The 15,576-nt window shown below is 41.6% G+C and overlaps 1 protein-coding gene across 12 annotated transcripts in view; it reads left to right on the plus strand.

The window, feature by feature from the left end:
• LYPD6B (LY6/PLAUR domain containing 6B) overlaps positions 1-15,576 on the plus strand; it is a 148,018-nt gene that overhangs the window by 110,699 nt on the left and 21,743 nt on the right. For 3 of the 12 annotated variants that reach the window (XM_045033755.1, XM_045033753.1, XM_045033754.1), the window contains exons 4-5: positions 8,799-8,974; positions 10,310-10,379. The exons of 4 other annotated variants lie outside the window; for them this stretch is intronic. The gene's annotated coding sequence lies outside the window, so the exon portion shown is untranslated. Of the gene's footprint in view, positions 1-502; positions 761-7,178; positions 7,270-7,752; positions 7,885-8,787; positions 8,975-10,309; positions 10,380-15,576 lie in introns of those variants that run through there. 5 more of the 12 variants (XM_045033752.1, XM_019838087.3, XM_019838088.3 and 2 more) reach the window with 5 other exon arrangements.

The raw sequence follows: 15,576 nt of genomic DNA on the forward strand, positions 1-15,576 counted from the left end.
GTCTGGACAAAGCAGGCTTCACACCTTCCCCAGTGGGATGAAAGGCAGCGCTTTAGAGCTCAGTGGGATGGAAATTACTTTTCTTCTCCAGCTCTAGAATAAAAGTGTACATATATCCGTTTTCATTCTTGTCTGGCTCTCCAGTGGGCAGGAGGTTACTTACTGTTTCTTCATTAGCCAGTTGGTAAATACCCAAGGTTGGAGGTCAGGAAAGAGCGTTCCGGCTCTGCCCACTGAAGTCAGACTCCTCCACTAGTGGCAGGCAAAAGAGAGAAGTACGTGCTGGGGGGTCTGCTTCCCTTTCCCACAGTTACGCTTAAGTGCCATCGTTCAGGAATAATTGAATGAGAGGTTTGTGCCTCCAGTTACCAGGCCGGGGATCAGAGAGCCTTACTTTATCCTGACACAATTACAGCTCTGCGACAGGGATTAGAAAGCTCTGCAATTATGCAGATGAGTTACAAAGGCCCCAGGAGAGATTTCACCAAGTCCACCATCTGAATGACTGTCGGTGAGCTGATGGTGCCGATGACCACATTGTGTGGCGAGGTCTACAGCTTTTGTGTAGAATTGCTCATGAAGCACAGAGAGCTATGTCCCATATTTTAAGGAGATTTTCTATTTCTGACAAGGGTGATTAAAAAAAAAAAAAAAACAGGCTTTGTTGCTCAGATCAGCACAAAGGCCACAGACATGATTCTCTTCCCTGGATTTCCAACCGGGTGTGTTTCTGTTTGCCACGTCGGTGAGTCCTGGAAAGGTGAGTTGGATTTTTTTGTTGTTTTTTTTTTTTTTTAAGTGGGCGTTCTGAATATGGAAGAGTTAGTTCACAGAGAGCTGTTAATTCATAACTCACAGCCTCTTTCACCACTAACGTCATCGGAAGCGAAGTCATAGTCCCCTTGGGATCCACCCTGAAATGGCCCCGAGAGGGAAAAGGCTCATCTGGCAATGGCCGGTTTGTATGCCATCTGTGTGCGCTTGGGTTTTCCTCAGTTTACAGTCCGTAGCATGGTTCCTTTAGGGGTTCTTTTAGTTAGCTGAGATAATTCACAAAGCTGGCAAGAAATAGTTGAACCTAAGTTAAAACGGAGACAGCTGTATCTTCAGGAGACCTTTTCTACCAAATTCTATCACCTTTATTTATTTTTCCTGACAAGGAGAACAGGAGAGGACACACCAGAATTGTAGTCCGTCCCTTTGTACCTGGCAAGAAGGTGGATTCTGGTCTGCCTAACTTTTCTCTGGGAAGATTTAATCAGCATTTGCTGTCAAAGAAGACAAATGTTCTAGCTTTGGTGAAGACACTTTGTCTGTCTTGATAAACACTGTTAAGGTGACGTTAGGCCCTGTGTGAGAAAGTGAGGGGAATACTTTTTTATGATTAGAATACAAAAAGACAGATTTACTAGGGGCTCTGCCGGGCCTTCTCCCTCTAAACTTCCTGATTCAGCGGGCAGCGCGGTCTCCGATACGGCGTTATGTGCTGTTGTACAAGTGAAACCAGCGGGTTTAATGATTCTCTGCTTCTGGGTCATAATTCTTTGGAAACAGTGAAAATTCCAAACCTGCAGCACTTCTTTATCTTCTCTTTCTCAAGGTGGCTTTTTTTTTTTGGGTGGTGCTGGTGGGTTGGTTGGTTTTTTGTTGTAGTATGGGGGTGGGGGGGGGTTGACCTTAGACGGTCTTCAAAAGGGGACTAAAGTGAGGGGAAAGGAGAAGTAAGCAAATATTGAAAAATGAATGAGTTGGAGAAGAGTGTTAAGCAGACCCTTTTCTGACTAGAAGCACCTTATGTTTCATTTGTTGGTGGGAGGCTTCCCACTGAAACCAGCTTCTGCTGCTTGGGCCCAGCCTGGCCATGTGTTTCCCCATGGCGGCCCTTGGCTGCCTGGGCTGGCCCGCTTGGGGCATTGGGGACCGGCTCTGCTGCAGGCACATGAACGGGCCTGGAGGGAAGCCTGGGTGCCAAAGGCTGTGAAATGATTTTGTTTTCTGAGTTCTCAGTGGCCCCAATTCTTCTCCCTCACCCCCAACTTTACTGAGGTAAAATCGGCAAATGTAATTGTCTATAAAATTGACAAAATTGTGTGAAGCTGTACAACGTGAGGATCTGATACATATAGGTATGCATTGTGAAACGATTACCACAATTCAGTCCGTTAACACCTCCATCTTGACCTCACAGGTTTGCACCCCCCCTTTTTTTTTTTGGCAAAAACGCTTAAAATTTACTCTTAGCAAATTTTAAATATGCAATACAGCATTGTCAACTATGGTCATCATGCTCCACGTCACAGTGCCAAAACTTATTTCTCTTAGAACTGGAAGTTAGTGCCCCATTTCCTCTATGCCCCAGCCCCTGGCAACCACCATTCTACTCTATGATTTTGACGTTTTTCAATTCTACCTATAAGTGATGGCATACAGGATTTGTCTCTCTGTTTCTGGCTTATTTTGCTTAGTATAATACACCTCCACTTTCATTCATGTTGTCACAAATATCAGGGGTTCCTTTTTTATGGGTGAATAATATTCCATATGTATATGCCAAGGAAATGAATACCATACTTTCTTTAATTCATTCATCCATTGATGGGCGCTTTGGGTGTTTCCAGATCTTGGCTGTGGTGAAGAATGCTGCAGTAAACATGGGAGTACAGATATCTCTTTGAGATAATGATTTCATTTCTTTTGAATATATTCCTAGAAGTAGGATTGCTGGATCATATGGGAGTTCCATTTAATTTTTTGAGGAACCTTCATACTGTTTTCCATAGTGGCTGGGCCGATTTATATTCCCACCAACAGTGGACAAGGTTCTCCTTTCTCCACATCCTCACCAATACTTGTGTCTTGTCTTTTTTGATGACAGCCATTCTGACAGGTGTGAGGTGATATGTCATTACAGTTTGACTTGTATTTCCCTAATGATCCAATTTTTTAATTGTATTATTTGGTGTTTCGCTATTGAGTTGTACGAGTTCTGTATTTTGGGTATTAATCCCTTAGCAGACATTGCTTTCTAAGTGTTTTTTCCCATGCTGCAGGTTGGGAGGTTGCCTTTTCATTTTGTTGACTGAAGTTTCTTTGCTATACAAAAATGCCCCTCAGGTGGTCTTCCTTGCCCTGTGACCTTGAACAAAGCCCTTCAAGGGCCTATCTCTGCTTCTTCCTCTGTTTGGGATGAGATTAGACTAGATCCGTGGCTTTTCAGATGTTTTAATCTATGGAACCTTTCACGCATATGAAATGCTGTAATCTAGCCTAATAAAAGCAGTTTTACAAAATCTGACCTATTCTCATTTAAGTGTAGGTGAGGGACCCAGAGTTCCCCCTACCCCACTCAAATCCCCTTAATCTGTCAGAACCCCAGCAGTCCTGTGGGGCCACCTCCATTCCAATTTGATAACAGGCTGACAAAATGCAGAAAGTCGAATTAATGCAAAGCCTAAAAAAGCGGGTGATTTTACCTTTGTCAAACCTGAAGACAGTGTATTTTACAAATTTTAAGTCAACCAACCTAAAATGGCTTAATTCATCATAAACTTGGAAGCACCAATCATTCTTTTATATACCCTGTTGCTTGTAACCAGAGTATTTTTAGCTTTGCTGTTGTTCAGTGATGTGCAAATGAACGTGGGTGATGAATTCTGTGAAGTATACCCACGTCAACATTTCACGATGCTAGCCCTTCCCCCACCCCCGCCTGGATTCCAGAAACCCAGACTCTTTGCCGCACCCCCCCACCCCCGCTCTAACCCTGTCCTATACAAAAAGTATATCAACTTTCTCAACCTCTGCATTGATCATGTCAGTCTCCCCCCCCAAAATAACCGCATTGTTTGAAAGACCAAAACTCACCTCCTGATACCAACTTTCTGAAAGATCCATGATTATTTAATTTCCTCTCAAACCCTATTCCCCACTTCGTTTTAATATACATTCTATTTTGGTAAGTCATTATTTCCCCCAGTCTCTGCCTCCAAACCTGTGGTCATGCTCTTTGCCCATCTCTGTCTGTCTTGTTTTCCCCATAAAGACCCTTCATCCTTTCTGTTGCCTATAGCTCATCCTTCTGGTCCTTCCATGCTCCATCTTCTCCCTCCCATGGTACTCAGCAAGGTGGCAGCATGGTGTGGCAGCAAAACCACACAACAGGGAGACCACACTAGAACTACAATCCTGGAATTCTCCCACTTATTCTCAAGATGTCCTTGGCCAACCCCCTTGACCTCTTTGGGTCTCAGTTACCTCATCTGTAGAATGGGGTTAATATCTCCTTTGCCTACCTCACCATGCAGTTGTAACAATCAAAAAAAAAAATTATAGGTGAATGCACTTTATCTAATTAGGGACTCTTCATTTTTCATTTTTGTTCTTAAATAATAGTAGGGTATTATTATTCCTTACTGTCTCCTCCTATAGCACTTGACCCTGTACTCACTGCAGTCATTTCATGTGTGATATCTAGTCTGGCCAGTTCTTTAGGTCAAAGATTTTTCTTAAATTTAAAATTTAATTCCAGTGCAACTTTACAGTGGTTATCACAGTGCTGATCACATATTAGGTAGTTTGTGTGGATTTGTTAAATGGAAAATATTGGAGGTCAAAATTCCAAGAGCCAATCATTTTTGGGTGCTGGCAGAAGGGGTCACTTAATTATCAGAGCATACTTGAAATTCTGGCATCCTCCCAAAACAAGACTGAAATTCTAAGGATTTAAAATGAGTGTGGAAGATCTTAGAAGCAGGGTAAATAAGTTATCTGGGTGCGATACTCTTTTGAAGATTAACTGAAGGTAGAACTCTGTTCTGGGACCAGTCATAATGAGGCTGGCAGTCAGTCCTTGGTCAGCATAGCTTTTTAAAAACTTGGCATGCTTGGGACGCCTGGGTGGCTCAGTCAGTTGAGCATCCGACTTCGGCTCAGGTCATGATCTCACGGTTTGTGGGTTTGAGCCCCGCGTCGGACTCTGTTCTGACAGTTCGGAGCCTGGAGCCTGCTTCAGATTCTGCGTCTCCCCCTCTCTCTGCCCCTCCCCTGCTCATGCTCTGTCTGTCTCTGTCTCAAAAATAAAACGTAAAAAAACAAAACAAAAAAACCAAACCTCTGCATGCTCACAACGAATAAGGAGAAAGTTCCAGTGAGTGAGGATGCCACCTGGGCTGTCAGAACTACACCAGGATTCACTGAGGAGGCTGTGTCTCCTAAATAGAAGAGTGAGTGCTGTTAGTGTCTTAGTAAGTGGAGGGCAAATACTTCTTCATGGAAGTGAAAATTACTTCACTTTGAATCATCAGGGAAGATACCATTTTTTTTTAATAACTGGAATAACTTCAGAAAGATAAGGTGAACATGCTGGTATAAACTCTCAGGGGGCAGGAGAATGCGAGATACTTTTCACTACACTGGAGATTTAATTTGAAGTGGGTAAGCTGGTGATCAGTAAAACTTGATTTCCCTGCCTCCAAACTTGACTTAGTGTGTACCTGATGTTTCTGGAAGAAATGAACTTGTTGGCTGGTGAAATTTCTTTTTGTTTCTTTTTTGAATGTTTATTCATTTTTAAGAGAGAGCAAGAGACAGAGCGTGAGTGCAGGAGGGGCAGAGAGAGAGGGGGAGACACAGAATCAGAAGCAGGCTCCAGGCTCTGAGCTGTCAGCACACAGCCCGGCGTGGGGCTCGAACCCATGAACCATGAGATCATGACCTGAGCTGAAGTTGGGTTCTTAACTGACTGAAAAACCCGGGTGCCCCTGGCAGGTGAAATTTCTGAGCCAAGAATTGGGGGCATGGGAGCTATTAAGTGTTGGAAATCCTCAAAGTACCAGGCTATCCAATCCCTAGTTTAGGATATGGAAACAGAGCATCAACATAATAGTCTGCAAACCTAAGTGCACCCTTTCATTTATTCTGGGGATATCTGTGGAAAGTCTCACCCAGGCTGCTTTTTTTTTTTTTTTTTTTTTTTTAAAGAGGAAACATTTTTCCTGAGGCATTTCCTCTACTTGGCCAAACTAAATGTGTTAGATCTGTTCTTTTCAGATTTGCTTATTTCTGGCATCCTCCCTGCATGGTTTCAGCATAAATAATATGCCTCCCTACCTACTACAAGCTATAGGAATCACTAGCATTTTAGAAAAGTGATGGTAGTAGAGTTAGTTAACACTCTATAATCCATTGTTTCCATAGCAACTGGTGCATGTTTGCTGTTTGTACACGGACTGCCTTCATCACTCTCTTCAAACCACTTTAGAGCATGGACCATGTCTTAAATTTTTATTTCTGGTTCCTCATATGGTGCACAGTAGGTGTTCAAGAATGCTTATTAAATGCATAAAAAAAATAAAATGAAATAAAAATGACTAAAATGAATTTTAAATGTATATATATTTTTGTCTGCAGATATGTGTATATATATATGTATGAATTTTCCATTTTAAAAGTTTATTTGATGACTACTTTCTCAGCTAAGAAAAACCTCCAAAATAAATGTGGATTGATTAAGTCAAAACATAACACTTCTAATCCAATACTCAACATAATTACCCACATGAAAGGAAGCCAGATAAGTGAGGAATACATTATGTGACCATGCTGCAGCTGCAGAACATTGCCACATTTTCTTAGATTTGTCCTGCAGGGCCCAGTGAACCCAGGCCTAAAGGAATTCTCATGACAGCTCTCCCAACTGTCCTTCATGAGCTACCATTGCCAAAAGCTATAGAAAGTTAAGCAAAAAGCCTAAGCAGGGGTAGCAATATTTAAATATACAACCACCTAGTAGCCCTCATTTAGCTATTAGATTCCTGCGGTTCTGGATTTTTCCTTGAAGGATTTCATAGCCAAATCAAGCTCATTGGAATATTGATTATTCTTGCCACTGCTTTCTCCTCACGGAAGCTCCTGATTTGATGTCAGTTTGATACTTCTGTATATCAACCTCTATCTCTTATATAGACTTGAACCTTTAACTGTTTGGGGTTAATGGTCAGAAATCAGATGTTGCTGTAAAGTATGTCCTGAGTACTGGCTATGTCTTCTCTACATTCTAAGTGTAGTATATAACGTGCATATCCCCTGTGCAAGTTTTTTTTTCCCCCTTGTTAAATCCATTGTCTCATAAAATGCTCCTTAAAATGTGCCTTTCACATCTCCTTTCTTCATTTCACAATCGTCAGCAAACATTTGGAGCCCTGCTCTGTGCCAAGCCCATTGCTGGAGATGAAAGACTAGACTAGGCCTGCCTTCAGGGAGCTTGATTTGGTAAGAGAGGGAGATAGGACCCCCTCCCTTTGTGCCCACGTTCTTCTCCCCATTGAAGAATCTGACCACCTAGTCCAAATGGCTGCATGGGCTTGTGTGGCATTCAGGGATTAGCCAAGTGTTTTTCGGTAGACCAATTAAACGAAATCACTGAGAAGAATAATTAGGGTCCAAAGCCCCAAACTTAATCTCATATTAACCTGGAAAAATAGCAGCAGTGATTGCCATCTGCTGACATGCCACCCACAGACAGACAGTGAATGTTCTAGGCCGGCCAGGCCTCCCATGAGCAGGACCAGGAAAGTACCCCTGATTAGAGCAATTAGAGCAGCTCCCTGGGCCGGTTCTTAATTTGCTTAATCACACTCACTTCACTGGACTATGCCTTGGGCTTAGGGAGTTTTAGGGGAAGAAAAAAATGCAAGGTTTGGGGAAAGAGAAAGGAAACAATTTGAGAGAGAGAATTCGAATTCTTCCCTCTAGTCAGTTTAGGGTTGGCAGAAAAGGAGAATGACATCAATGACAAGGTGTAAATACGGGGAAGCTGATTTGGAAAATGGGTCCTTTGAGTCTTGTTTGGGTGAGAATCATTGAGATCACAAAAGGAAGCAGCTGGTAAGTTCTGGAAACCTTTTTGTGTTAGCCCAGAATCTGAATAATGCACTAAGTGGAGTGGAGTGCATATATTTAAATATTTATGTATAATTGGCTGTTATTTCTTGGCCTGCTCTGCCATGGTCCCATGACTTGATACCCTTGCTTTTAAATGATCGTTTTCTAGATGCTAGAAAGGCATTGTACAGAAAAAGAGAAGAATCCTAGCATACCAAACGGGGAAAATGCAGAAGGAGACCAATTTCAAACCAGAAATCCATCATAGCAAGCTGTCTTTGAGAAGTTTTGAAAGTACTCTAGGGTGGGGACCGAAATGGAGGCGTTTGGAATTGGAGCCCAATTTAAATTCTATCCATGACTTACTTTGTAGTCTTGAGCAAGTTACTTATCCTCTCTTTAAACTTTAAATTCATTGTCAAGTGGGGAGGACAACAGTGCCCACCTTACAGGGATGTTGTAAGAACTAAATGAACTAATGGTGTTAGGTACCTGACACCCATAGCCTTCAACAGATGTCAGCTTGGAAAAGGAAGTCATCCTGCGGGGGGACACATGGGGAAAACCAGCTAGTCGCTGGAAAGTCGGCTCTCTGAGAGAAGGAACTTTATCTTAAGCACTGATGCAATGGCTGTGAACGAAGGTGCTCCATAAATATTGATTGAATAACTAAATGTAGTAAGTCCATTTAGAGTGTTTAAGTTAGGTTATTGATGAAATGTGCATTTTAAATGACTATAAGGAAATAATGGGTGAAAATTTCAAGTGTGGCAAAGGTGTATTTTTGAAACTTTTAGCCAGGAAAATGTTCCTTCTCCCTTTGCCCATCAGGGACACAGAGTTTGATTCCATTTTTTTCCCTAAGACCAAATGATTTGGGGAGCGTTTTTGTAACATTCTAGATAGTCTCTTCCTAGGTGCGGATTCCCCGTTCTTTTGCTGTCCTGTTTAGATTGTGTAGGAGTGAGAGAAGCACACGTTTAAACTACTGATGATAAATACTCTTCTTCCATTTGCTTCCGGAGTGTGACAATTTAGTATCCCCTTGTGATGGAGGGCAGAGGCTCAGAGGTGCAATACCTCTCTCTCATATATAAGTAGGCCCCACTTGGGGGGTCTCTTCTGAACCAACCATCCATGGGCTACTTGGTTCTGCCCTTCTCTGTGGGCAGTATCTTCCTCTGGTCCCTGGGGTTTCAAGCTTTTGCACAGAGGGAGGGGAAAGGGATTGGCATTCTCCACCTAACCCTAGCCTGAAGTCATTTCTTACACCAGACGTGATGAACAAATACTGCCTTTGGAGGAAGGTATACAAATTTGCCAAAGAAAGGAATGCAGTTCTGGGACCTCCTAGCTACAGGATTATGTAAATCATTCAACACTAGTAAAGCTTAAGTTATGAAAGTAATTTCCATTTGTAGTGCAGCTAATTAGTCTAAGGAAATGGTGGCAGGGGATGTGTTCTATAACTTCTCAGGAGGTAGCCCTGGTTCTAAAGAGAGAGTTTCAAACTCATCTCTAAGATGTTACATGTGGATAGCTAATATTTGAGTTCGTAAGTTCATACTATTTTCCAGACATTATTCTAAGTGTTTGAGACATATTAAGTCACTCACTTGAGGTCATTATTGTTTATCTCCTTTTTACAATGAGGAAACTGAGGCACAAGGAGGTTAAGCGACTTGTCCAATGCTTGCACTAACTTTTAACGCTTGATTATGTGTAAGGAAACGGAAATCCTGAGAAATAGACCAGGTATAGAAAAATATTTAGCTTGTCACTCAGCCAAAGAGCAGGAATCTGCCCCTTGCTTTAGGTGCACAAGGAACCATTGCTTCCTTTCCTATGGAAGCAAGTCATAGCCCCCTCTTACCATGAAGACTTGATGCCAGGAACTAAGAGAAAGGGTTCCCAGGCTGCTGCCTCTTTTCTACTTGAAAGCCTGAAATATGGAATCTCAGAACCTCTAACGGAGTCATGGGGATGAGCTATTTCTAATATTTCAAGGAACCTAACAGAAATTGTTCACTTACGGGCAGCCAAACAACCTGGGCTATTAAGTGTATAAAAACATTTTGTTTTGCGTTTGTCAAAATTATGTATCATGTTAATAATTTAGTTATCTTGTGTGGGTCAGATACTTTTCATGGCAATTGTATGTTTTTAATCTTAAAGGTGGGTAACTATCTTCTACATATGGTTTAGCTAAATCATTCTAAACACGGAATCTAGGGTCTGGAATAGGGGCAAAATAGAAATGGACTTTGGAGATGGAAACATTAGCCCCTATTGGACTATTGTGCAGAAGATGTGTTGCTTATACTCAACAACCACAACATACTCAAATGGATAGCATGTTTCTCTTCTGCAGGAAGGCAGTGCTTTCTACATGTTTATCTATCTTACCTACTTTTTTCTGTTCTTACAGATCACTGTGACCGTGTTCTTACTAAGGTCTCGGGGAGACTTTACTGATGAAATCTGTAAAATGTAATCAGGTTGGTGAATTCTCTGATGTCCACATCCCTACCATCACATGATACACTTCAAAGCCAAATAAAAAATGCTATTTTGTGTCATCTCATCTTTGGCTTTTCCAAGCCCCTGGTCCAGTAGAACTATTGAGCTTTAACTAGATGGTAGGTACTCAATCATAAACTATAGAGCCAAAAGAATTCTTTGTTTGAATTTAAATTTTGAGTCTTTTATGATTTATGTGGGTAAAAAAACCAAACCAATAAAATGGGGTATACTCTGAGAAGTCTTCTTCCTACTTTTGCCCCCTCTTACTATTTTTTTTAATGTTTATGTATTTTAGACAGCTCGAGTGGGGGAGGGACAGAGAGGGAGACAGAGGATCTGAAGCAGGCTCTGCACTTGCAGAGCCCGATGTGGGTCTCAAACCCATGAACCGTGAGATCATGACCCAAGCTGAAGGTGGGCACTTAACTGACTGAACCACCCAGACATCCCTTATACTATTTTTTACCCTGTTCCTTCACCTACAGTTCATCACTCCTATTAGTTTCCTGTATATTGTTACTGAGTGTATTTATGCATATATAAGTAAATGCATATGGTAATTCTTTAAGTTTATTTATCTATTTTTGAGAGAGAGAGCATGCACACGCAAGGGCGAGCACATGAGCAGGGGAGGGGCAGAGAGAAAGGGAGACAGAGAATCCCAAGCAGGATCCATGCTGTCAGCACAGAGGCTGACGTGGGGCTCAACCTCATAAACCCATGAGATCATGACCTGGGCTGAGATCAAGAGTCTGATGCTTAACGAACTGAGCCACCCAGGCGCCCCCATATAGTAATTTTTATTGTTTTCTCTCCAACACACAAAAATAACGTGATATTCACATCTCTATATCTTTCTCCATTCATATATATATAATCTGTATCCTAGGGCTTTTTCACAGCATCATACAGGGAACGTCTTTGCTGTGTTCTATTCCATTGTGTATGCAGAGTTTTAAACATGCACACACACACACATACACACTCTTTTTGATGGACACAGACTGTTTCCAATCCTTTGCTATTATAGTGCTGCTATGACTCTGATGACAGTGTTATCATTGTGCATGTGTACAAGCCATCTTTTGAAGAAATTCCAAGAAGTGAGATTTTGGGTAAAGGGTAAATACATTTAAAAGTTTAATAATGTCGGGGCGCCTGGGTGGCGCAGTCGGTTAAGCGTCCGACTTCAGCCAGGTCACGATCTCGCGGTCTGTGAGTTCGAGCCCCGTGTCAGGCTCTGGGCTGATGGCTCAGAGCCTGGAGCCTGTTTCCGATTCTGTGTCTCCCTCTCTCTCTGCCCCTCCCCCGTTCATGCTCTGTCTCTCTCTGTCCCAAAAATAAATAAACGTTTAAAAAATAAAAAAATAAAAAAAAATTTAAAAAAAAAGTTTAATAATATTACCAAATTGCTTCTAAGGGGTCATCTTTCCACAATCAATGTATGCAAATAACTGGTTTCCCATGGTCTCCTTAAAACACAGAATTAGAATACATTTTTATATGAGACTAGTCAAAATCTGAAAGTTTAAAGTATACTTTTGGTTCTCATTTCTCCTATTTGAAAAGATGCTTAACTTTTCTCCTGGTGTTTAAAGACCATTTTGTTTATTTTTCTATGAAAAGGCTGTTAATGTTCTTTGCTTATTTTTCTGTTAGGTTACTGATAATTTTCTTATTGATTTCTAGTAGTTCTTTCCATATTAGCAAGATTATCCGTTGTTTTGTCTGTGACATAAGTTGAAAAAAATTTTTTTCCAGGCTGTTACTTGTTTCTCGATTCATACTATCTTTTGGTCACACATAACTTACTTAATGTAATTGAATGTATCAAACTTTAATTTTATACTTTCTGAGTTTTGAATTACAAATGGAAAGGCCTTTCACCCCTCCAAGGAAGTCACTCATATTTTGTTCTGGTACCTTAAGAAAATTTTATTATGGAAAATTTTAAGCACATTAGAGAAATTAGGATAATAACAGATAATAACAGATTCCCATGTGTATTTGAGTGTATTTCTGGATTTGCTGTTCCATTTGTCTAACTACTCATGTGCAAATACTATGCTGTTTTAATTACTATAGCAATAGAGAATGTTTTAATGTCTATCTAGAGTAGTTATTCCCTAAATGAGATAGTCATCTACTCCAAGTCATGCTCTATAAAAATGGGAGAAAATTATAGTTGGTAATCCAACCTCCTCAGGTCAGGGATAGACTTGATTTAGAAGTTGACAAGGAATGGGAATTGTGCGAGTGAAGGCGGTCCCCAAGGAGAGTAGTACTATTAACATACTATAGGAAGGTAAATAGTAATTTCATAAGAGCATGAAACTCAGGGCAGGTCCTCATCTAGAAGGTGGGATGAGGAAGAGGAACCCACAAAGGAAAAAGGACATGGTTCTGGTGGTTGAAGCTTGCTTTGCCCTTTTAAATAGCCAATCCTGGTTCTCTTTGGCAAAGTCGGAAGGCTGATAATAGAGAAGGTTGAAATATTTGCTGTATGTATGCTCCGGGAAACTGATCAGAGACTTGAAATCTGTCGCAGAGCAACAGCCCGTGCTGTCATTCTGCTCTGGGCAGTTCACAGGTCTAGACTCTGTGGGAAGTCTGTGCATAGACTTGTGTCTCTGTGGGTGCAAGGGTGAACCCCCCCCTTCCCTGCCCCCCCATGCATATCTCAGGAAGGGCAGTGAAGATGATACTTCTCAGCCTTCTTTCCAGGAGACAGTACTAAATCTACCTAACAAGATATCTTTGCTGAAAAAGATCTGAGAGCGAGGACTTCTAATACGAGTGCTCCTTGGGGGGCGCCTGGGTAGCTCAGTCGGTTAGGTATCTGACTTTGGCTCAGGCCGTGATCTCACTGTTTGTAGGTTCAGGCCCTGCATTGGGCTCTGTGATGGCAGCTCAGAGTTTGGAGCCTGCTTCGGACTCTGTGTGTGTCTCTTTCTCTGCCCCTCCCCAACTTGCACTCTCTCTCAAAAATAAAAACATTACTATAAATTCTCCTTGGAAATACATCCAAAGTATTTAGTAGGGTCAAATCATAATTTCTCCCCCCTTTGAAATACACATATCTGCTATACTCTGTCTATACCCTCATTAAAGCCCAGAGAATGTTAAGATGGTCAAAACATGGAGAAAAGGCCTAGGTTTGGAGTGGGTATAGATACTGAACCTGGATCACTGCTTTATGACTTCATTCCCCAGCAGACACCCTTAATAGCCGTTGACACAGCCCATGACCTTCTCATCTCCAGTTTCCTCTTTATAACCTGCAGATGAGCACAGAAAACTTACCTTTCACAGGGATGTATGGGGAAGATTAATTAGTTTTCGATGGGAAAGTTCTTTGACAATCAGTCATGTGGTATAGTGTGCTAATTTGAGTCTGCACAGCCATGACTTGGGGTAGCAGCCTGCTGCCCAAACCCTGACACTAGAGGGTAAGTGGAAATCGTTCTGCCTCAGCGTCAAGGATATGGGCTTTGCAAATTGAATGAATGTGTGAAGTCAACCTTAGTCAAGCATTTATTCAACACCTATTAGCTGTCTGCCCTGTGCAAACAGTATGAGGCAGTCATAGTGGGTGCTGTGTGCATTGGGGGGGGGGGGGTTACCAAGGAGTGGTAAACCTGAAAGGCAGGTACTGTACTTACTGCTAGAATGGTTATTACCCACAGTGGCGAACAAAAGCCCAGAACTGCAACTCTGGACTAGAAATCATCTGCCATCAATAGTGTGAGCTCAGCATCAATTACAGTGGGCTCCATGTTCCGGCGTACTGAGTAGTAAGTAGGGTCATGGGTGCTTACTCAGTTCTTCACTTTTCAGGTGCCATCCTTACCACATCCCTAAGCTAGTCTTCCCCTTAAGATGCTTTCAGTGAAGGGAGTCTTTGGATCCACTAACAAAAGGGAACTAGAAAAGACTCCCTTTTTTGGCCTTTTTGACTTTGTTGCATGCCACTGTTTTAAAATCTACATTCAAGGTGTGCTTTAAGTACAAGGTAAAAGGGACTATTTTAGGCATTATCACAGAACACTTTCTCTGCCAGTAAGGAGTTTTATGGTCTGGAAATTGGTACAGAATATGGATGAGATCTCCATGTACATTTTGAGCTGAACTTTTCCTCCACCCTCTTTCAGTTGTCCTTGAGTGAGGGTAGGAGGGAATGGAAGAGAAGGAGGGGGAAAGAAAATTAAGAAAGGTGGGTATGAGTAACCTTGGGAGGTGAAGTAAAGGGCTTTTCTGGGAAAATGAGGCTACCAGGAACATTATTCCAGTAGGAAGGTTTGGTACCACAGAAGATGAGAGGTTACCAGATGCCTAACCAAAGGGGGCATTTCAAGAAAACATAGTCACGTAAAAATTAGTGTTGTTTCTCAAAATGTAACATCTTAGGAAGGAGACTATAGGGCAAAGCACCATTGCATTAATATGGGATTCCAGTTTACAGTGGATTTATTATACTCACGTACACTTACATTTCTGTGTAGATATTTACAGGTGCTACAATGCAATAGGAGGTACTATACTGAAACCTGAATGTACTAAGGCTTCAGTGGGCTTCAGTACTGTGTCCATAACAACGTGTGTTCTTTTTTCGCAGCTTCTTGATTGAAGTTCAAGAATTTTGCCTATGCTCTGCTTACTTATTTTTTAAATTTTTAAAAAAATTCATTTCTGAGAGCCTGCGTACACACACTTGAGCAGGGGAGGGGCAGAGAGAAAGAATCCCGAGGAGGCTCTGGGCTAACAGCTCCAGGCTTGAGCCCGCCAACCATGAGAACATGACCTGGGCTGAACTCAAGAGGAGGACGCTTAACGGACTGAGCCACAGAAGTGCCCCTATCCCTCTGTTTGTTTAATGATATTCTTCAGTGATGGTAGGAGCAGAAAAAGCTGAATTTTGATGGGTTTGTGATATTTGCATGAGATTATAACATATTCTTCAGCTAGATTTATCTATTTAATATTCCCATTTTCTTTCGAAAGCCTTTGTTCTTACCTCGATTGGTTTATAGCATAAATTCAATTGTTGCTTTACTATAAGCCAACAGTAATATTCGCTCTTATGTTCTCCTAGTAAAGTAGTACTGTTTATTCACTACAGCTGTTCCTACTATAAGTCTGCTATAACAATAAGCCATGATACTTTGGTCCAAA

This window comes from Felis catus, chromosome C1, assembly GCF_018350175.1.
Source record: "Felis catus isolate Fca126 chromosome C1, F.catus_Fca126_mat1.0, whole genome shotgun sequence".
Classification (NCBI taxonomy): domain Eukaryota; kingdom Metazoa; phylum Chordata; class Mammalia; order Carnivora; family Felidae; genus Felis; species Felis catus.